This window comes from Peromyscus eremicus, chromosome 11, assembly GCF_949786415.1.
Source record: "Peromyscus eremicus chromosome 11, PerEre_H2_v1, whole genome shotgun sequence".
Lineage (NCBI taxonomy): Eukaryota > Metazoa > Chordata > Mammalia > Rodentia > Cricetidae > Peromyscus > Peromyscus eremicus.
Genome location: NC_081427.1, coordinates 49,901,416 through 49,925,769, shown reverse-complemented (window position 1 = coordinate 49,925,769; position 24,354 = coordinate 49,901,416). Strand labels below are relative to the sequence as shown.

The following is a 24,354-nucleotide window of genomic DNA, read 5'->3' as shown; positions in this document are numbered from 1 at the left end:
CGTGTTTTCAGGCCCATGGTGGACACACAACAGGACTGTGCACCATTGGGTACTCATGCCTCCACAGTACATTTCCACAGGTCCACAGGTAGATGACTCAACACATGGGTCATCCTTTTCCCTGCCCAAACCAGCTGGTCTAGACACAACCAGGGAGACAACTGTGTTTACACAGCGTGTGCCAGACTCCTTGTCCCACTGCTTCTGAGGGAGTAACCAAATCTACACTTCTGGATCTCATTCTCTTTAGAATGGCTTGTTTGCTTCTTCATTTCCAGATAACTAACTCTGAATATTCAAGAGAACACAGAAATCCAGTTTGTGATTACTAACCCCTTTCCTTTTTGATATAGGACCTTGCTATGTAGCCCAGGCTGGCCATAAACTAAAGATCCTCCTGCCTTGGCCTCTTGAGTGTTGTTGGGGTTACAGGTGAGTCCAATGTGCCGAACTACACAAAGTATCCATCTATGCACTGGCTTTCGAGAAAAGATTAACGGCCACATTCATAAATAAATTTGCAATAAAGAGACCAGAAGCATAGCGTAACTTACACTAACTATACTAAATGTGGTGAGGTTTTGTAGTGGTAAAGTATTCATACAGAATGTAGGTCGAAATTAAATAAGTAAACAATATAAAATCTATGTCTTTACAACTCTTACAGCCTTACCCAAGTTCTCCAACCTTTCCTTGTATATTCTTTCAAGGTGGCACTCTGGCTGGGAATGATGGCATACACCTGGGATCCCAGTACTTGGAGGTAGAGGCATGGGGGACTGTGAGCTTCAGCTTAATATGTCTCAAATTCAACATATAAATACATATAAACCAATCATACATACATACATACATACATACAAGATGTAATTCCTTCCATCTCTTATCTTCCCCAATTCTTGCCGCTACTCTGAGGGAGCATGGATGTGAAGAATTTGTATAAAAAATCCTGTGATTCGGATAAAGGTTGGGAGGAATTCACATGAGACAGTGTGCTTGAGTTACTAAGGAAAAGTTAACTTCTGGTGCAGTCCCCTTCAGATATCTGCCTGGTCTCTTACAGGCATGGCCACCTGTTCTCCGAGGCCCAGCCTTGTGTGTAATGAGCTGACCTCATTCATCCCTACTGTCAGATTTGGTCCTTATTAGTAAGGACCTTGAGCTCAGAAAAACAGACTGACTCCGCCTCTTCACTGTGTTCAGCAGACACCCAACCTAAACTCACTCTGTATTCCCTGCAGTGACTCAGAGAAGTTCCTGTTCATTGTGTCCCTGGATTCCTGTTTATGAAAAGTTATGGAATCCTGACCTCGCCATGGAAACAGTCTAAGTTGAAAGTCAACGATGTAGAGTGGTGGGTGTCCTACCATGTACGGTTTCCATAATGAAAGGGATCTTGAATAACCCACTGAAGTGAAATTAAACTGTGTGCCACGATGCCAAGCCTGGAATTATGATTCCCCAACAAAATGAGAACAAGCCCTTGATCCCATGAAGAAAATGAATGTGAAATCTGCCCCTGCCTATTTTTGCCCATTATTTTCCTAAATCAACCTTAAATCCTACTGGAAGATCAAAATGCATATGAAAACAAGATTGCTAAAGCCATCTTGAAAATGAAACCTCTCAAGATCTACCAGGTAAGCCGTTCCTTGGACTTTGTGGTAGCACCATATTTTCATTCACAGTATAATCATAAAATAGTAGGGCACATTCATGTAACAAAAAGCATTTTCTGTGTCCTTAAATTGAGGGTCTCTCTTCACAGGCCTGGTCTTCAGAAACAGTGACAATGATTGCCAGTTACACTAAGAAGCCACGTTTATGAACATGGAAAATGACATGTTAAGGTAAGCAGTAAGTTGTTCTGGTCTATCTTCAGCATGAGGTGTGCTTGGAACTCATTGAAGAGTCAGATAAGCAGGCGACTCGGGCCCTTCTCACCAGCTGGCAGCTGGCGCTTCCCCGTCTCACAACTCTGAGTTGGAAAGTTGCGGTCATCCTGCTCTGTGACTGGGCCCAAGGAAAGGGAGGCAAGCTCCAGCCCAACGATCAGATAAAGGTTTGCAGCATGAACCGATAGTGCAAAGCCTGTAATTCTGGGGAGTACCACCCTATGGGAAAAAGAGGCTGGAATTTCTCACTACCGGGGACTTTAGAGACCACTGCCTTAATCAATCCCACAAACCAAAACGCCACACCAGCCATTTCTGCTTTTTCCTTATGCCAGTATCCCTCTCTGCAGAATTGTACATTCAAAACTGTTTTACTTCTGCCAATCTCTTGAATTTACTATTACAGAGTAAAGGTCTTGTTTCTTACACTATGGGACAAGAATGTAAGTAAGTATAATTCTGCCTCGTGAACAGTACAACAAATATTTGATGCTGTATGTATCAAATGACATAACATCATTTCTTAGCCAGGCCTGATGGCATAGGCCTGTACTCTCAGTTACTCTACTATACCATGAAAGCTTCAAGGCCTGGCTGAGCTCTAAGTTCAGGGTTAGCCTGGGCAGTCTAGTGAGATAATGTCTCAAAATAAAAGGCTAAAAAGAATATTGGGGATGCAGTCAAAGGCCGGGTGTTGACCTAGCAAGCGTGTGGCCACACATTCAACCCCAGCAGAAACAATTAAAGAAATCTAACTTTACTGAAAAGTGAATTACAAGCACTTTAGCAGTTTTTTTTTTTTTTGTATGTAAAAGATTCAATATTTGGGCTAGAGGATATAGCTCAGTAATAGGACACTTGCCTTGGAATGGGCAAGGGCCTGGGTTCAATCTTTAGAAATACTGAAAGAAAAATAGTAATTTTTAAATGCAGGAAAGGGGAGCAGATGAGTAGTCAGCACCAGGCAATTCTGACTTTCACACAGTAACAATGGCGATCAGCAGCCCTGTAGGGCAGAGCTGACTCCCATCTACCTCCACAACATAGCCACCAACCGAGTGCTGTTGTTTTAGCTCAACTTGTTCTTCAGTCATGTGCGTAGCTTTTGTTACTTCACCAAAAATCCCCGACCATTTTTTTGAAGGGTGTCTTGCCTGAGGCTGAGGAGGGCTGGTACCAGGATCTGAGAGATCAGCTCCTGAATTTGTAATCCGGAAATCTGGGGAGGGAGACATTTCCCTGCATTTTAAAAGGGCTCCATTGTTTGGTTAGGAGACTTTGTGTAACAGGAGGGGGAAAAATAGATGAATAAAACAAAAATTGGTCTAACCCAGTTTTCATAGATACTGTTTTAAAAAGTGACCAAAGACAAAAGAAAATAAATCAAGGAAAGTCATCTAAAGTAGAGAGAGATTTCACTGTTCCTGTTTTAGGGTAAGACACTTTTTGAAGTATTACAGAAAGGAGAGATGATTAATGAAGAACTTTTTAGTTTGTTTGTTTTTCAAGACAGGGTTTCCTTTTGTAGCTTTGGAGCCTATCCTAAAACTCATAGAGATCCACCTGCCTCTGCCTCCCAAGTGCTGGGATTAAAGGCGTGTGCCATCACAGCCTGGCTAAAGAGAAAGTTTTTTAACATTGAGAGATGAAAAAGGGTGTGGTGAGGGTGTTGCAGAGGTTCCCAGGAAAACTGTGCCTTAAATATATTACTAAACACAACGTCTAATCTTCTTTAACATAACTTTTAAAACTTGATGATTCCATTAAACCTCAGGAGAACCAAAAGTTAATGTTTGTGTATTAATAATTAATTATAAAAGCTAACTCTCACCTGCAATCCTCCTGGCCCACGAGGTCACAGCCTTACTTCACAAATTAGTCATTTTTCAACTGTCAGAACTTCCTCTTAGAGAAACAACTTTGATTCATGCCCCACTTCTAAGACACGATTCTTATCTCAGAAAACACTAATGCTGACCTCATCTAAGAGGAAGGGTTAACCAGCTCATACAGAAATGAGGAAAGCTGCTTCTGTAATCTTTATATATTGTTTCGTAATGGGAAGACACAGGAATGAAAGGGAGGCCGAGGACTCTTCTTTGGCATAGGGCATGGTTAATCTGGCCACCAAAGGCTTTGTAATGCAAAATGGACTACGTGGTTATAAAAACTAGAAACTACCCCACAGTAAAGACCTAGTTGTCTCTGAATTACTCACTATCCAAAATTAAGTGATGACAGCACCAAGAATTGTGGAGAGAAGACCAGTTAGAGGTTTTCGGGCTGGTGTCCTGAGAATCCTGAGGAATGAGAGGCAGAGCCCATGTCTGCTTCTCCCCAGACCAGTGTTCCTCTGGAATGCTCAGCTCCCTCCCTGGAAATAATGGTCACCTCCAGGTTTTGTTTCTAGACAAACCAGCTTCCCATCTACCTCCTTTCATATACACTCCCCTTTTTTCTACCCTTATTTTCTGAGATGGCATAGAGCAAAGGATCAGGTAGAAAAAAAAGGAGTCTTCCAAATTCTGTGAGAAGAAGCTACAACAACAAGGGTTATGAATCACAACACACAGAAAAACATGGCTGAAAACAGAGACTACAAAGCATCACCTCATGCCGGTTTAAAACACACAGACTTCGGAGAACATGGGAATAGGAAGATAGATACACATGTGCTTTAGTTTTCAAAAAGTCTGATGATTATTACAATCTCTTAATCTGGAAAACGTGTGTCTAATAAGAGAAGAAAGACATTATTTTGAATATTGCTAGCTGTAATTCCTCTGAAGAAAGGGAGAGAGACAGAGACGGACAGCGATGTGTTCTGTAACTAGCTCATTTACTAAGCTGTTCATTTGTGGTCATCCGTACACTGGAGGAGAATGAGAGTATTTTTTTCCTTCTCATATTCCAGGAAGCCTTTGTGCTTCATGTCCAGGTTCCTCGGCCTTGGAAAATCCTCAGTGGGTTTCGATTTCAGGAATAGACACAGCAACTGGAAAGCAACCCAAAGGCAAAGCCCTATGTCCTTCCCTCAGGAGAGAGAAACCTGCCCAGAGCTACAGCTGTAGGAAAGGTAATGGGCAGAACAGCCAAGCCAGAAGATAGCATCAGCTTTCCTAGGGTGTGGGAGCTACAGGGGGAGGCAGAGAGGTCTGTCTGTGCAGTTGACTGTGTGAGTGACCAAGACTTTCTAATGCTGAGTCCCAAGACACAGAAGATGGCAGGCCCTGTGGTCATGAGTGTGGCTTGGAGAGGGTAGAGCAGGGCACAGACTAAGAACAGGAGTCACACTCATTTTGAAAGTGCCAGTTATCACTGAGCCTGCCCATGATCATTACCATGGAGCTCCACATCCCAGTTTAGACAGGCTATGTCACTGCGTGAAGGCTTGGGCTACAGATGACTGTAGGGGTCATTGAGTAGGTCGCAATTCCTGGGGTCCATATCACTTGACCACACCATAAAGGCTACATCAAGTAGCTACAGAAAAAAAAAAAAAAATGGCTCAATCTCCCTTTAGCTGAGTAGTGAGCCCTAACTTACTCAACAGCTACTGGAAATATGAGGGAACTAACGGCCCGGCCCAAGAAACCCTCCATGTCTGTCATTTTATTTTGACAAAGCCGATCCTCCTGGAGGACCTGACCTAAAATCTGAAGACAGAAACCACACAGGGAAGTGAGCCTACAGTGCGGTCCTGGAGGGAGCTGTGTGCACCCTCTAGTTACAGTCTAATAGATGCGCCTGCATAGTTACAGAGGTGGGAATCGGAGCTGAGACAGGCCCATTCTAACAGTTATTAATGATATGTGGAGAGAAACAGCCAGACTGGACTCCAGAGAGAATGAAGCCAAAAGGAAAAAATGTCTCCATTATTCAAAATTAAAAACAAAAGAACCCCAAAGCCAAAGAAGACAACAGCTCCCGCCACCCCTGCCCCAACACACATACACACACACACACACACACACACACAAACACACACACACACACACACACACACACACACACACACACACAAAGTGGGTTACAGAGTTTGAATGTGGGTGACTTTTAGGCTTCACTCAGAGCCAACAGACCTTCCAATGGATTTTTGTTTGTGCTTTACAAATTAACCCGTCTTATGTGAGGGCATTCACAATGAAAACACTAACCCTTTAGAATGTTCACACTTCATATGTGATTGCTCCAGTGCTCCAGTTAACCTGCTACTGTAAAATGAAGAACTCTATAGACGTCATCTTTTCCCAGTTTTATTGTTAAATATATTCATCCGTTTGGAGCCTTAATTACTGAATTTATATTTGGGTCGTGATTACCATACTGCACTAGAATAAAAAGTGTCTCACATTCAATTTACAGAAAACGAACAGAGTCGAAGCTACAATATGGGATGTAACTAAACTCACATTCTCCCATGGTAAGGAGAGACAAAGCTCCAGGCCTGGGGCTGTAATGTGGACTGTGCATTGTCTGTCCCTACAGCATCCACATTTCAGAAGGCCACCCAGCTCTCACTGCAAAACTCAGGGCTATAGATTTCGCGGCAAAAGCCATAAATTAGGAATCTTGCATCAAAAAATGAATGGCAAAACCTTGAGGTTTTGGAATCCTAGCCCTGCAACTTCCACCCACCCCAGCGCCTGCAGTATCCTTGGCATGCACCCCATGCAGTGTCCTTGGCATGGGCCCCATCCACTTCCCGCCTGAGCCTTTTCCAAGGGCTGCTGAAATGCCGTGCTTCTGTGGTGACAGAGAGCATGTGCTTGAATCATGTTTGGAGTTCAAGGCCCGGAAATGGCATGCTGGCTTTCAGCACCTACATCTGCATAAAATCTAAGGCACAGCTCTGAATTCTCTGGGTATGGCTTCTGAGGCCACCACAACAAAAGCCCTAGGCCTATTTAGGAGGGCTCTTTCAATTGAAGAGATTGTAGGAAGCCAGATAAGGCACTTCATACTTAAGTCACTAGCCAACTGGCTTATATTCTAATCTCATGCTTGAAATGAGATCTGCTATGAAGGAAAAGCTGCCGTCAAGGGCCTCCCTCAATGAAGACCAAATAGATGAGCAGGGCTACATACTTAGAGGGAAATGTCACTGTGGAACATACATGCATCTCTATATGGACATCAAATGCAGATATGAGCTCATAACACAGTATTGTGTGACAATAAACTGGTTGCTTTTCTCTGAAATCAATTTATTTTATCAAAGGCTGACTTCCCACAGCAGAGCCCAGGTTCATCAGTTTCTTTTTGTTGCAAAAACTAGATCATCATAGTTCTACACCTCACTACTTCCACAGCACCACCCTGCCTCACTGAAGGCCGCCCCTCCACTTCTGACTTTGACCAGAGAGGCCCCTGTCTCTTGGTCGGAAAGCACAGAACATTTCCAAACCCATAAACCATGTCCGTGTTGCAATGTACTACCTCCTTGGAGGTGGCTCAGCCTGACCCTGAGTTTTCATTTACAGCCTCCTCAGAAAGGAGAAGTATCTGTAACAATCCTGGAAGGGGTGGTAGAGAGACCCAGAGACATCAGGATCCAGATAAAGGAACACTTACAAGGCTAGCAGTCGCTGATACTGGAATTCTTCTCTGTCACTTTAATATTGGTGGTTGCCACCTTTTAAACAGCACTATCAAGTCAGCAGGGGTTGCTACTTCTTTTTAAGGGTGAGTTGTGCACAGTAAGAACTAATTAGCTGCCAAGAGTGAGCTGGTGTTTCAAAAGAATACTATTCCACTCTTCAGATGGGGGTTTCATTCACTCCCATATATTTACTTCTAGCAAGACTACTCATCCTTAAGCTGAAAGTCTTTGTAAGGACAGTTAGACTAGGGCAAAAATATTTACTGATTATTCCAAGCTAGCAACTGATCTTGCATATGTATACCAAGGAAACTATCACTTCTAATATGCTGCTGTCTGCGTAATGTTACACACAACATAAACGACTATAAATTCAAGCAGCTAGCTGTCTGGAGTTACTCTGAACATGGCCGTATGTTTCTGTTTGAAATGTGTCACACACATCATTTTCTTTTTTTTTCTAGATTCAAACTCTGTTCTTCTCAAAGAAGGCAAATCACTATTCCCATGTCGACTCACGTGATCACATGGACTCAACTCTGATTGAGATGGACAGAACTTTGATCTTAAAAAAAAAAAAAAAAAAAAAAAAAAAGCAAAGCTAAGGAAGCGGTGACCAGTCGATGCTGGTCTTGCCGTGGAGTCCTCTGCCCTCCCACAAACTCAAAATGGCGTTTCAAGACACTCTTGCTATAGAACGTCTCCTCGTTGCTGTCCCAGGAGAGACTGTAAGGCCCCTGTTAGGAAGCACCCTTTTGTTGATGGAGTAGCACCGGAGACAATACGTGGCTTAACTGCACACTTGAAAGTTTGAAGAAATAAGCAAATAAAAATAAGGGTGGGAAGAGGGTTTTGTTTTGTTTCCTGAATGTGGGGATGATAGTGTTTGATATAATGGACTTTGACCCTTCCTGGTCCCTCCCTTCTTAAATTGATCAAAGTTCCCATCGACTCTTCCTTAGGAAGAAGTGGCTGTTCTGAGAACTATCCAAAGCCAGATTCTCCCGACTCCCAGGGGCTCACTTGAAAATGGGTTAGAGTTAAAGCAGTATGATTTCTAGAACAATGTAGAGAACCACACGTCTTCCACAAACAATCTCTGGGCTCGAGTGTTGACCCAACCACAGAGCACGGGGCTTTGGAAGGGGGACAGATTGCTTTTGAGAATTAAGCACACCTTCGACGCAAGAGACAGAAAGAAGTAGGTCAGGATGAGTAAGTGACTTTCCACTGACTCATTTCCACATGTTAAGTGCAGCGAGGGACACCGGGGATCTAGCTCCTCACCTGGGAGAGCTATGCAAATCAGGTCTCCAAGGAAAGCAACCGGACTGCAAACTGTGGTAAACAACAGCCCAACAGGAACCTCTTGGTTTAGCAAATCGACAGGTGTGACCAACGGGAGGGACAGAGAGGGGAAGTGACTCTTGCTTTCTCCAGCTGGCAGATCACTGCCAGGGTCAGGCTGGATCGGGTGGACCAGTTCACACACATCTGAGGAATCTGGGTAAGCAGTTTTTCAGCATCTCATTTTGAATGCAAGAAAAGCAAACAAACAAACAACCCTCTACTTTTAGTTTGATAGGGAGGGAAACCTGTCATACTATTTCTAAACACAAATGCATTTATTTTAGCACAAACGGAACATACCACTGTAAATGTCAAGAACTCACTATCCATTATGAAAATAAGGCCGTGCCAACCTTCCCAACTTACTTAAAAGTTCAACGCATGAATGATCAGAGCCCCCAGTCACCAGACAGAACCCACAAGATGTCCTTATTAAAACTTCGAAGGGCAATAAATCAGATCAAAGAAATGACAAGAAATGTCATAAACCCTGGGCAATTCCTGGTGTCTAGTGCTGGAGTGGCCAGAATGCTGACAATGTCCGTCTGTTGAGGACACAGGCCTGGGGTATATGCAAAGGAATGGCTATAGCCCACCAGGAACTTGTATGACATGGTTCTGTTGTGGAAACGTGTGCTCAGCTCTGGTAGAACCACTCCATACAGAAGTCTTTAAAGTGCCCTTCCTTCACATGGGAGAAAACACAGACCTTATGTGGCACCACTGTACCCAACTGACACCACTTTGCTTTTCCCAGCACAGCTAATGGGCCATGAAGTACCATTCATACTTTGAAAAGGGACGCCAAGTATTATCAGTAAGTTCTAAAACAATCCCTGAAGCTATAGAAAAGAGGGAAATTTCTTTTCATTGTAATAGTTGATTGGCACAGGACCAACACCCATGGCCCTGGCCTCTTTAGCACAATGCTCTATTGAACTAAGATTCTAAATAAAAATATAGTTTTTGAGATACCTCAGGCTTTATAAAAATGAGACATTGTTATGAAGAGTGACATAAATATCCAAGACAGGAAAAGTGGGGTACAAAACATTTAGAAGGCAGTAGGCGCCCCAATATATGTTGCTCACACAGTGTTAGGCTTCAGACTAAACTTCCTTTAAAACAAAACTTCACGAGAGAGAGAGAGAGAGAGAGAGAGAGAGAGAGAGAGAGAGAGAGAGAGAGAGAGAATCAACTTGACACAGCCTAGAGTCACTTGAGAAGAGGGAGCCACAATTGAGGAACTGCCTCTATGAGGCTGACCTGTGCTCCTATCTGTGAGAGACTTTCTGACTGGCAATGACATGAGCCCACTGAAGGATCCTCTGTAGGCAGCCCTATCTCTGGGCAGGTCGCCAAGGTGTATAAGGAAGCTAGCTAGGCCTGAACCAGTAAGTGAGCTGGCAGGCAGCACTTCTCTATGGGTTCTGCTTGGGTTCCTGCCCCGACTTTCTTCCGTGATGGATGGTGACCTCAAAGTGTAAGCCCTTTCTCCCCCCTCCCCCCCCTGAGCTGTTTTTGGTCTGGGTCTTTAATCACTGCGACAGAAAAGCAAACAACTTCCGATCTTACTCTCATTTCTGACACAAAACAGATCTTACTGAAAGCACCATCCCTGGAGCTGTGATTTGCCTAAAGAAAGCTCTGGAATAACATTTTACAGAAATGAATAAGTGTTTGTTTTCCTAGCTAAAATGTCACCAGATGATCTATTTTAGCCTCCAGTGCTATGGTGACCTCCTCAGAAACCAAAATGATGACTGTGTCATTTTCCAGAAGCTATCTAATACCCATCAAATGCTTGCTCATCTTGGAACTCTTGCCACGGCTCACCTGGTTCAAGCCAAAGTTTAAAAAGAAAACAAGTCTACACCATCAAGAGCATGGACTAGAGGTTCCCATGTAATCTAATCAAATAGTTATTTGACTTGGAATTTAGTTTTACGGTTCTAGAGATGTTCTCCAATATGTATAACCCTGGATATTAAGTCATGTAATGTCTTCACAGATTTCAACCTAAAATATGTATAGGTTTTCATGTAAATGAAAACAGTTCATCACATGAAAGTCTGCAGTAGGTAAATTCAGAGCGGATCAGATTGTATAAGAACAATGAATGAATCTTCTTTATTTTTTTGATTATTAGCACAGGCTGTATGCAGCACACCCTTCAAGTCCACAGACACCCACTTCAGTGATGTTAGCAGATTAAATGCTCAATGGAAGTAACTCTCCCTCTTCGTCTTGCCCCTTCTCTTGTTTCGCATGAGGAAACAGGACTACCTTGTCAAATCCTACCATTCTACCCACCTCATTTTCCTTTTACAAGGACACAGAAAACATATAGCCAACTGAGGCTTTTAAACAGGAAATGCCTTTTGTCCTTGTCAAGAAAAGTAGAAAAACAAAATAAATACATGGTTGCTAATGCCCATAATCCCTGCACTTGGAAGCTTGAAGCAGAAGAAACTATGGGACTTCAAGCCCAACCTGGGGTACCATGGAATCCTTAGCCAGCCTGGGCTACAGTGTGAGAATCTGACCCAAAACAAAAAAACCCATATCAATTCAAACAAACAAAAACCCCATAAGCATCAACAACAAGACCCAGCCAACAACAAGCATTATCACTTTGCCATAGAAGTGTGTGCCTTCAATTCCTATCATCCTCTACCTCGACCTCATGTTTCTTAGAGACTGAATGTGTAGGATGAAGAGTTTCTTCATATGCTTCTAACCAACCAACCCCAAGGAAAATGTGAGTGTTAAATTAAATTTGAGATGGGAGCCAGATGTGATGGTGCATGCCTTTAATTCCAGCACTTGGAAGGTAGAGGCAGATGGATTACTGTGAGTGTTCAAGGCCAGCCTGGCCTACATAGAGAATTCCAAGATAGCCAGGGCAAACAAACAATGTAGCAGTTCCTATCATCTTCCTATGATCAAAGGCTGTTTAAATACCAAATAGTATGCCAAACAAAATAAACAAAACAAAAAGCAAACACACACGCCTATGGGAACATAACTATACAGCCCTATGTCTGTGGCTGTGCCCCTAGAACAGACTACTTAGACTGGGGAAAAGCTGTCTCTCATCCCCATCTCCACTTCTTCTGGAATCAAAGAGGGCTAGAAAGATTAGATTCAGTTCTAGGCCTCAGCAGCTCCTGGAAAAGGAATAGTCACACTAATTACTTGTAGAGTGCCTCATTCATCTTTATGAGGATGACTCAACTCCCAACCTGGAAACTCTCTGCTGTGCTCCACCTGGACCCACACAGCCAGCATCTCCACTCAGATGTCAGCAAAACCTTCAGCTCAATGACGCTCAAACTGAAGTTACCACCTCCACCCAACCTGTCCTGCCTCCCAAGTTCAGTTGCTGCATTCTCAATTGCCCATTGCTTGAATTGCCATTGTGGTTCCTCCCCACTTAACTAATTAGTCACCTAGTGCCATGGATCTGACTTCCTGAACATCTGCCTTTACTTCTAAGGCCACCATTCTGCCCATGACCTCATCCATTGTCTGCTCAGAAGGGTGTGATGTGTGTGTTTTAACTGGGCCTCTCCATTGCCCAACTCTAGTCATCCCTCCTGCCAAGAATCTTTCTGTGTGCCCCGTATAAACTCTCAGGTGGTTCCCTTGCTTTCAGAGTATACTGCAGGCCATCATTTATAGTTTTACTAGAATCGCAACTTATAAGCCGAAGCATCCTTACACAGCTCTATGTTCTCTTTGCCTGCAATATTCTCTACCATTTTTTGCTGACTTTGCTGATGTCATCATAGTAGATTGCCTACTTCGGGGTTATGTCTGTTGGATGTTCTCAGAACCCTCTCTACATTGCCCCATCACAGCAGAGCTGGCAAGAGTAAGCATAGTGTGTGTGTGTGTGTGTGTGTGTGCCCTTCTCTCTGTGTGCCTATGTCTGTCTGTCTCTGTCTCTGTCTCTGTCTCTCTCTCTCTGTGTCAACGCTGTCAACTCTTGTGACCTATGCCACCGTCAATACATTCACCTCAAAGCTCTCTGCTTTCATGGACTCAGGAGCCATCTGTCCCCTCACAATCTCCATAGCAAAATGCCTAGCACCTAGAAGGTGCCCAAGTGAGATTAGTCAATTAGTGACAAATAAACTCAGGAGACAGAGGGCCAAATACACAGTCCCACCGTCTGAACCTCTTTTTCCCAGAGAGATCTCTCCTGCTATAGACATATTTTCTTAAACTTAGAGGTAAGATACTTTCTTCTGAATTGCTTAAAGGAAACAAGATGCCCAACAACTCTTCCTGCAGCTTTCTTTTTATTGGCAACCTATAACCTGTTTATAGACTAAAAATCCTCTGAGCAAAAAGGCTTATCACTCTTACGGAGCGCAGGCCAACTTTTCATTACACAAGGAAAGTTTCTAATTAGGATTATTGGAATAAAGCTCAAAGGATGCTCTTGCATCTGTGATATATTTTCAAGGACCAGGGCTCATGTCTCAGACCTCATCACTAAATGATGCTTCTTTCTGCATTTGTATAGTAGGGTACCATTATCCCTTCCTGGGCTTTATATACACCTCAAGTTTACATGCACCTGTGGGCATAAACAGGGATTTATTACAGATAAAGTCCACCTGGCTTCCACAGCACAGTTGGGACTCTGAAGATGGCAAAGCACATCTGGAGGAACTACTGGTCAACATGGATATAGTTTACTTTGTATACTTAATAACTGTATATTTCACCAAGTTCTGCAATACAAATAAATGTAAGTGGCGGTCAAATCATCTATTTTAGTACTTAGTATTTAAGGCGAAAAATTGCTGTTTTCTATGCTAATTATCTAAACTGTATCATTAAAAATGTACATAGCAAATATCCGAATACAACTTTCAGCAACCATTCTGCTAATTTACAATAATTCGATAGACATGCCTTTCTGATGAAGGTAACTTTTAATAATCTTCTATTTAAAAAAAAAACATTAAAAGTAAGATACACTATAGTTATCATGACATATTTAGATTTCCACAAATAAAGATAACTGGCCTTTGTAAGTCCAGTTTGTTTGTTTTTTTTTTTTTTCAGAGAATGTCACATGCATTTGCATCATGATTAAAACAGAAGGTGACGCAGAGATAAGGAGGGACGGGACCCTGGCCCTCCACCTCTGTGTCACCCTCAGGTCACTAAAAATAATGGATTTTTTGTTCTATCTCCTATGAGTAGAATTTTGTAGTCTCAAGTATTACAGGAGGGCAAATTTTGCCTAAGGGAATATGATGTACAATTATTCTGTTTCATGATGAGTAACATAAATGACCATGAGGGAAAACTGTATGCAAGCAAGGGAAGTGTCAATAGAAGACATGGATCCATGGGAGGAGCTGAGAGGGGGAAAACTGCTTGTACTCCATGCTTCAAGCCTCCCATCTAATTTCATAGAGGGCCATTGAACCTGAAATAATTCTGTGCTTACAAAGCATTCCTTGTAATGCATGGGGTTACCTTTCACAAGCACATGCACAAATAGCATGTCAACACTCTACTGCCCTGCCTATCGGGTAGCATGTATCCAGGCTAACCCAGGCAGTTAAATGCACAGTCAAAATGCATGCCCCACTCCGGAAGAAAGGCACGTGAGATGTTCCTGTAGTAAGTATATGGTATGATATTCAGAAGAATTTACAACTTTCCCATTTCTCGTATTTTTTCCATCTCCAAAGTGCAAAGCTGGTAAGGGGATAATGGGAAGTCATGCCTTTCCTGTCTGAAAGGGTTAGGCTGCATGGTGCATGCTACCTGCTTTATTCAAATTTGGACCTTGATCATTCAAATACTCACAAATTCTGGGAAAGACATCTACTTTAAGACTAACAGAAGCACTGAGTTTGGTGGTACATACCTATAATCCCAGCACTGGCAAAGCTGATGTAGGGGGAGCTGGAGTTTGAGTCTAGCCTGAGCTACCGAGCTAGGCCTTGTTTCAAACATCAACAAAAAGTGCTTTGTCATTATTAGTCCTTACTTTAAAGTTTGCTGTGTATCTTAGAAAAGAGGTAAGTACAGTACATGGCATTTATACAGCTCCACTCAACTGTGGGGTTATAACAAACACATAGGAAGCTATTCAGAGACACAGGCTCCTTTGACGATTTCAAAGGCATGAGTTACTGCACATGTATCCCCACATGCCCTGGCCTTTGGGTCTCTCCAAAGTCAAACGATGAGGGTTACTGTTGTCTCTACTGCTCTTGTGTTGTGTTTGTTCCAAACTTTCCTAGCCATGTGATAGGTGCAAGGCTGTGTGCTTCTGACTGCTCACTTCCAGGTCAGATGAGTCTCGGGTTACTTGGCTGGCACAGCATCCCTTCGCTCTGCCAGCTCCCAGGGCTAGTGTCGGGACACCCCAGAGGCCATCTACACCAAGCCTTTCCTGTTATAGCCTCAAAATGCCCAGTACTGTCAAGAAGCTTTTAATCGAGCTATTCCTAATCTAGAGTCTATAGCCTTGGAAGGACACATACTAGTAGAATTCATTGAGCCCATGAACTTGGACTGCTACAATGAAAACAAATGAAAAAAAAAATCAAAAAAATTGAAAACCATATTGTTACTAGCCAAAACATAACTAACTTAGAATCCTGACATTTCTTCCACTTACAAATGCCTATAAATCCCCTGTGTTGGAAGTAGTACCCTCTTATCACCAAGATAAATCATGTAGGTTTTCATATGCTATGGCTGCTGCTGATACATGGAAAATCACATCCACTTACCATCACTTCAAAGGTACAGTCACTCCCAGACCTGCCTCTAGATCCTCATCTGGATCACTCAAGAATCACACAGTCAGACGGTGGTGGTGCACACCTTTAATCCCAGCACTTTGGAGGCCAAGGCAGGAGGATCTCTGAGTTCGGGGCCAGGCTGGTCTACAGAGTGAGTTCCAGGACAGCCAAGACTGTTACACAGAGAAACTCTGTTTTGAAAAACCAGAACCAAACCAACCAAACAAACAAACAAAAAACCACACCAAAATACCATAGTATTTTGATGTGGCTGTGATGATTTTAAAAATGTCTCATTTTCTGTATAATACAGTGTATTTTATTTTGTGCATTTAAAAATATTACTCTAGGGGGCTGGAGAGATAGCTCAATGGTTAAGACCACCTGCTGCTCTTGTAGAAGACCTGAAATCAGTTCCTGTTACCCACATCAAATATCTCACAACCACCTGAAACCCCAGATTCCAGGGGCTCCAATAACTTCCTTTGGCCTCCTTGGGCATGAGGCCCACGGCTGCTGCCCATACATACATGCGGACACTTACACATACATGGAAAATAAGAAGAGATAAATCTTCTAAAAAGTACTATTCTGAAAAGACGCCCATACAGCCAGCCAGTAGATGTCACAATCTAAGCAACAACAAAATAAACAAAACAGGAAATCAACGTATAAAGTAAGCTCTAGAGGGCACATTAAGAACCAGTATCATACAGCCAGCTAACTACAGAAATACTACTAAAAACAAGCTTCTTTAAGTCACACTTCATGTCTTTTTCATCAGTTAACCCCAGCTAGGCAGCAAACTCAACCAGGAGTTGCAGAAAAAGACCATGCAGAAGTGTATTCCGGCACCGTGAGAGGCACTGGGCTCTCCAGCCCACCCTGCCACAGTCGATGCCTGTTCTTTTTTCATATCCCCCTCTTCCTCTCCCCTCTCTCAAACACGTGCAACAGGAACCACCTTCTTTCAAGGTTCCCCAAACAAGTTTTGGTACTGACACACGCACAACAAAGTAAAAAATCGGAGAAACAGAAACCCGGTTCACTTATTCTCCATCCAAGAGAAATACTCCCGATGATCTCAAAATAGTAACGGAATGACACCGAGTAATCTTTTAAGATTCTACAATCCTTTCTATAAAATGTACTGAAAAGTCTTTTTCATTTGCCACAGGGAGCTAAGAAAGACAACATGTTCATACAAAAATTAAAAACTTTGAATGAATTATGCATTCAATAGTGGCTACCATAAAAAAGAAAAAAAAATGAACAATATATGTTGGTGGTGATTTGGAGGAAAGGGAACTGTTAGGTACCATTGGCGGAAATGTAAAATGGCTGAGGTGGAAAATGGCACAGAGATTCTTCAAAAGTCACAAAGAGAACCTTCATGTGCTCCATCAATTCATCTCCAGGCTACACACCCTAAAACACTGAAAATAGAATCCTGTAGAGGTATTTGCACACATGTGTTCACAGCAATACAATTTTCATCACATTCAAAGGTTTATCAAACCCAACTGCCCATGCAGGGGTACTTACTAAGCAAGGGAACTGTGGCATATACACACACACAACAGAATATTATGCAACCTTGAAAAGGAGCTCTTGACACATACCCCCACATGAATGAACCTTGATGACATTGTAAGAAAAAAAAAAGCCAGCCACCAAAAGACAAATATTGAATGATTTCACTTACATGAAGCACCCAGAGGAGTCAAAGCCGCAGATGCAGAAAAGGTAGTTGCTGAGAGGTAGTATAAGAAGGTATTATTCAATAAGTTTGGGGTTTCTGTTTTGTGGTAGGACAAAGTGAATGTGCTCAACACCAAGGTGAGCAGTGACGAGAAAAGTAAAACAGGATGAGTGCAGCCTGGGACACAGCCTGGGACACCATAGCCTCATCCAGAACTGTCTTCCAAACACCCTGATAGACAGCACAACCCCATTACCCAGCAACCTCCCCCACTCCCATCCATTTGTAAATAACTCTCTCTCTCAAATGAGTTCTAAGTAGGCTGGGTTGGGCGGATCTGTTCCTGTCCCCATGATCCTTCCTTCACAGTGCCCACCTAGGAGAAGCACTTGGCCATGCCTAGGTAACAGAATGCAGGACTCATGGAGAAGCATCCTCATTTTGATTCTCCAGCAGCCACTTAGGTCTTTAAGGCTTTCAAGGGACAGAGACAGAAACACTGATTTCATAGCTCACAGAATCCTAATAGCTGACAGCTTGAGATGTCCAACGTGTGGGCATGTGTTAGCATGTTACTGTCTGATTTCTTAGTCTCCTAGATATACTTAGCCAGGTTATGGCCCACAGGGTTGAGTTTTCCAAAAGAAAAACAAAATTATCTGAAAGCTACAGCCAAGTCTAGCATGTACAAGCATTTGCTAACTCCTTTATCTGGCCCTCTCTCCAGAAATTTAAATTTTAACCTTGAAACTAGATTGAAGCAGCTGGCAGAGAATATACACACAATGGAATATATAACTTAGGACAATCATATGTCATAATTCTTCAGAATATATGTTCAGCCTCTTTATCCACCATGATCTTAAACCTCCAGTACATAGTTTTAACACAATAGTGCTCCACTCTGTTCTACTGAGATCCCACCAACACTACATGGTGTCTTATGTCATTTGAGTAACTGTGTTTCTCAATAACACACTTGCACCAAAAGATGGCTATGGCTATTTATCACGAGTAATTTATGAGGCTGCCAAATACTAAGAGATGAGGGAAGCAGAACTATCAAACCAGAAAAAAAACACAGGGGGAAAAAAAAAGCTAAGTGTTTCCCAAGGTCTCAGCATGGAGGCTCAATCTTATTTCACACACACAAATCAGATCAATTGAAGATAGAAATGCATTATACATTAGACAAACAGTTCCAAACTTTGACAAAAGCAGACCTTGGAATGGGCATTAACAGCAATTTGCATTTAGTAATGTTTCATATTTGAACATGAAATGTGTTGGGAGAGAAAAGCAAATTAAAAAAAATACACATGCAATTGCTTTATTGAAATATTGACGGCAGTTCGAGAAAAGTTCAGAGCAGCCATGAAATTCTGGGGGGTGGGGGGGTTGGTCCCTAAGACAATATCTTTCATCCAATACCTTGCCTTTGCTAAGCACCTCCCTCTATGTCTCAAGTTCTTCATGAGGAATTTACATTTTATAGAAGGGCTGCATCTTAAAGCATATGCAGTGTTCATTCCAGACTCGAATTTGGCGACGACAGACCCACTGTCACTTCTTACTTGAGAGAATATGGGACACCAGACTGCCAACCTAGCAATAGTAAGTATATCACTGAAAGATGAGAATCACAAACTTGGAAGCACGTCAAGGAGACATGAAAACTCCTTGGCGTTATGTATTAAGATTCATAAACATGTTCACGTCACTTTGGCCTAGAAATCTCTATTCTGGGAATTTATCCTAAGGAAACAGCCCCAAAAGACAGAAAAAAGCGATATGCCTGAATATGTTCACTGAGGAGTGCTTTCAGTCAATAAAGCTTTATTAAGTGTCTATTATGTGCCAGGCACTTCGCTGGCATGAAGACAGCACCTCAAGACACTCAAGATCAGATGAGAATTCAGATAAACACATGCGGCATTGAAATGTGCTGGGACTAATGCTAACAGGGAACTGATCTCCCAGGAGCACAGAAACGCTGTGATAGGCTGGAGGGAGGCAGGGACATGGTGGGTGGCGGAGACTTGGCAAAACTTAAGGTCTTGATCTTATCCCGTCTTCACAGTATTTTAAGGCACAAGTTCATGTTCAAATACTGAGCAAAGATCAGTGAGACGGCTCAGTGCATAAAGGCACTTGCTTCCAAGCAAGATGACCTGTTGGATCCCTGGGACTCACATGGTGGAAAAGAGAACGAACCCCCGCAAATCATTCTCATTTTTCTTCTTTCTTTGTTTCTTTTTCTTGTTTGTTTTTGTTTTGTTTTGATAGAGGTCTCACTGTGTGACTGTGGCTGGCCTGGAACTCACTACGTAGGTCAGGGTTGTCTTAAACTCAGAGATAGCTATTCACCTACCTCTGTCTCTTGAGTACTGGGATTAAAGTTGTAAACCATAATGCCTGGCTATAAATTGTCCTTTGACCTCCACAAGTGCTCTGCGGTACATGCCCCAGAGCAAACTTCATGTTTTGTTTCTGAAAACTCATTATCCCATGGGGTGTGTGTGTGTGTGTGTGTGTGTGTGTGTGTGTGTGTGTGCATGTTTGTACTCACATTTGAGGGTACACATGCGTATGAAGGCCAGAGGAACTCAGGTATCATTACCAAGGTGCAGTCCACCTATTCTGTAGTTTGAGACAGGGTCTCTTACTGGCTTGGATCTCAACAAGTAGTCTATACTGGCTGTCTAGGGAGCTATGTCTCCTCAATGTCTTCCAAATCCTTAAAAGCAAAACTATTTTTGTTTATTTATTTGTTTATTTGTTTGTTTACTTATTTATTTATGTGTGTGAGTGTTCTGTCTTCCTGCATATCTTCATGACAGAAGAGGGCATCAGATCCCATTGCAAATGGTTCTGAGCCACCATGTGGATGCTGGGAATTGAACTCAGGACCTCCGGAAGAGCAACCAGTGCTCTTAACCACTGAGCCATCTCTCCAGCCCAAAAGCAAAACTATTATTAGCGTGTGTGTGTGTGTGTGTGTGTGTGTGTGTGTGTGTGTGTGAGAGAGAGAGAGAGAGAGAGAGAGAGAGAGAGAGAGAGAGAGAGAGAGAGAGAGAGAGAGATACATGTGTAGGGTGCATGTGGCATGGCATGCATGTGGAGACTGGAGAACAGCTCTGTGAAGACAGTGTCCTTTTACCACCTTTGTGTGGGTTCTGGGGATTGAATCCAGGTCGCTGGGCTTTTGTGCAAAGCACTGAGCCATCTTGCCAGCTACTCCAGAGCCAAAAGAAAAGAGAGAGAGAGAGAGAGAGAGAGAGAGAGAGAGAGAGAGAGAGAGAGAGAGAGAGAGAGAGAAAGAAGCATATTGCAATCACAAGGACCGAAGCAGCTCCAAAACCCTCATCTTTCCTTTGCTTCACGGGGGAGGGAGCGATCAATCACACACTCTCTTCCAGCACATTCCACCACACTCTCTTCCCAGCCTGAGTTTTCTACTAGCCACGAGGGTATCCCTAATTAAATCTGCTGAGGAATTCTGAGTTCACTTTGCTTAAAAGGCAAAACAAAATAAGCACAGGAAAAGCCCTCATTGTTCCTTTGAGAACTCTTTTCAATGTCGCAGCGGCGGTGGCGCTTTAGGAGCGCTGTCATTACAACACGGAAAGTCTTTTGTGAAATATGGTCTTTGTGATTTAGAAAGACTATAGTGTGTTCACAGATGAGACAATTTCAGTTTGGTTTTTTTTTTTTTTTTGGGGGGGGGCGCTTAAAAGCCTTTGAAGAAAGAGGGATTAGACACACTCAGTCATCTATAAAGAGAAATAATCTCAACTAATTTGGGCATGTTGCAATCTACACTACCTGCCTGCACTGACACTTGGCTTACCAAAAACTCCATTCCTATAGCAAGCGTGGCATCCAGTTCAAGCCATCACATGCCACTCGTAGTGTAGGGGAGACATGGAGCTGCGTCCTTTGACAAGCTCTGTCCTGTGCAATGGCTCAGGCTCCAGCCCTATTCCAGGAAGGTGATGGTGCTCTAGGAGGATCCCCAGGGAAGGCCCTGCCTCAGCTTTCTTCTGAACTCAGCGGCTAAAAAAAAATGGAACTTGCTGCAGAGAATGGAACTCATGATGGGCGATGGGAAGAGGGGGTGACAGTCATCTACTGAGGGCATGTGAGGTACGCCTAGGCGAGCAGTGTGCTAAGCTTTCAGAAAAGGCTCACACTAAGTGTTTCTGGCATTGCAGGCCGGATCCGCACTGGAGCAGTTCAATTCTGCTCTGTAGCCCAAGCAGCCACAGGCATCTCTAAGTGAATGGCTGAAGCTGCATTCTAATAAACACAATCTACAAACCACACCAGGCATGCAAGCTGGAGCTTGCCCACTCCTGCCTAGAGGCTTCACAATCTGTTTTGTCTAAGGTCCAGAAAATGTTGTTTTCCTCAGAGATGAGGTGACCTGCCAAGGTCATGTGCCTAAGATGATGAGGAGTCAGGTTCCAACTGAGGTCTGTCCAAACCCAAGGTCTTAAGTCTTTCTACCCTAAGAGCAGGGCATCTTTGGCTGACTCCAGATGAAGAGGGGGTCTGTCGTGTGATGAAAAGGACCTCAATTCAAAATCTGTTCCAGGTAGCATCTCTTGAGCAAAGCCCAGCTATGACGAAAAAGAGAGGATACAAAAAGTGCTGATATGTGTTGGTGAGATGGCTCAGCAGGCAAAGGAGCACGCAGCCACGCCTGACAACCTGACTTCAGTCATTAGAGTCCACATGGCCGGAGGAGCAAACCCCGATCTCCACATGTGCCTGTGAGCATGTAAGCATGTGGGCACACACACTCTTAAGTAAATGTAAAAAAAAAAAAAAAAGAAAGAAAGAAAGAAAAGAAATACAGGAAAAAAATGAAGGGGGATAGGGTGACAAGCAAAACTTCCTCCCAAGTTTCTGGAATATTCAGTACTAAAGTCTTACATTATAGTGGAAAGGCATCAAATTCTTTGGCATCCTGTGGCAGATTATGACAACCCCGAAATGTGGCCAGCTTCTTGGGAGCTTTAACACTCCAAAATTTTGCAAAATAACTCCACTGAGCTTCACATGTCCAGTGGATTGAACCACATGAATGTGTGAGAAAGGGATGTGGTGCTTGGTCTTTGGACTCTGTGACGGACTGAAGGAAGGGCAGACAAGAGAAGAAACCAGCACTAGCCACTGCTCTGAACTTCCACTGCAGAGCAAAAAGAAACCGTGAACTCCACGCACACAGGTTAGTGCCTGGAACTCAAGGGAAACCAATGACAACAGATGACAGCCCTCATGCACCTGAACCTAGTCCTCTCCCTTTTCCCGTACTCCTTGAGAGAGAGGTTCAAGATTCTGTTTTCACCATGCTTGTGTTATTTGAAACCTGAAGACAAGGTTCAAGTCCACCGCTGTCACTTGTTTTGGTAGTTAAACATTAATTTTCTCATCTTCCAGTAGGAGAAGTGTCAGCTCTATGTTCTTGGCAGGCTCATTTTTAACATAACATGCAATCCACTCAACTTTCAAAAAAAAAGTAATGCCCTATATGAACTTAGATGTCCATAAATTTTAAAATATAACATGGGAGTAATAGTTCAAAAGAAGTTTCCATAATTAAAACTACTTTCCTTTAAAAAAAAACACAGAAAATATCATTTACAGTTGCATAATTTATTTCTGAAAATTAAATGATGATTTTTTTTTTCCACCAAGGACAGAAGGGAAAGAAAGACATGGAGCAGATGGATTCATTGTTCCTCTAGGAAGAAGAAACACTTCTGCACCTTACAAAAATATATTAATTGGCCCATCACCTGGCAAGCCTGCTCACGTGCACGAGGGATAGAGTGGAGCTCCTGAAACTTAACATTTAAGCCTGTGGGGAGGTGGCAGGTGAAACTGGAGTCAGCACTAGTAATCTTAAGAAAGTGTTTCATGAGACCCAAGTGCAAGAAAGTAGAGTAGGACCCAAGATGTGAGACCTTCGACAGTGACATGATGGCCATCCTCACCACAGCTGGATACCAAGACAGGGGCTGTGGACCTACAGGGACTCTACTATCTCCCTCCCTCCCTCCTTTTCCCAACTCCCTCCCTCCCTCCCTCCTTCCCTTTCCTAGATCCCCTGTTTTGTTTTGGTTTGGTTTTCCAGTACTTCTGATTGAACCCAGATTTTGCACATGCCAGGCAATTATCTACCAACAAGCTCTACCCCTCGCCATATTTTGACTTTTTAGTTTGACATAAGGCCTCACTGAGTCAATCGCAGCTGGTTGTGAACTCACTGGTTTTGAATACAGCCCATGCAGGCAATGAACTTGTAATCCTCGAGCCTAGGCCTCCCAGGGAGCTGGGATCACCAGGCCCACTTCTAACAGTCTTTCTTGTATACTCCAGATATTTTTCAAATTTTCTATAAATCTAACCACTGTAAATCTGAGTATTTAAAAAGAATCTCAAAGAGGGGAAACAATAAAACAGGAGGTAGAAAAAGATACTCATCTTATGATATGTGTATTCATTTATGCAAATAGAGAAAAACAGAACCTGCATGGTTTTAAACCATAGTTTGGACTGAGCACTGGCTTTGGGGCTAATTTTCCTCCTTAGGGTCATTTTTATCTTCCCCATTCTTCATCCATTGCAGGTGTCATATTAACACTTAAATGCTACACAAACTTCCCTGAACTTCAAACACAGTAAAATGTTTGGAAAGACTTGGTTGTTTACAAAGCAAATAAGACACCCAAAGTTCATCCTTTGTAAGATGCATGTTTTGTTCATTATTCTTTTACTACAGAAATTCCAGGCTTTAAGAACTTACCAATACCCACAGTCTACGCTTCAAACCTCGGGCCCTACACCTGCATACACTGTCAGTAAAATTTCTCCTTCCTGGTCCTGTTTCTATCCCAAACAACAATCTCAAATTATTTTTAACCATTTCCCACTTGTCAAATTGATTATCTTTAGGTTTCATCTATGTAGTATCCAAGGGGCTATTACATATTAATATGAACCACACAAACC

At 42.8% G+C, this 24,354-nt stretch overlaps 1 protein-coding gene and 1 long non-coding RNA gene across 6 annotated transcripts in view; one reads left to right on the top strand and one right to left on the bottom strand.

Moving 5' to 3' along the window:
• LOC131921453 (microtubule-associated serine/threonine-protein kinase 4) overlaps positions 1-24,354 on the bottom strand; it is a 211,821-nt gene that overhangs the window by 125,343 nt on the left and 62,124 nt on the right. The window lies entirely within an intron of this gene.
• LOC131921454 (uncharacterized) lies at positions 1,302-8,347 on the top strand. 2 transcript variants are annotated; one of them, XR_009382009.1, is made up of 4 exons: positions 1,302-1,640; positions 1,769-1,850; positions 7,379-7,580; positions 7,962-8,347. It is a non-coding gene; the product is annotated as an uncharacterized LOC131921454 (long non-coding RNA). The 2 variants fall into 2 exon arrangements; XR_009382010.1 differs by lacking the exon at positions 7,379-7,580.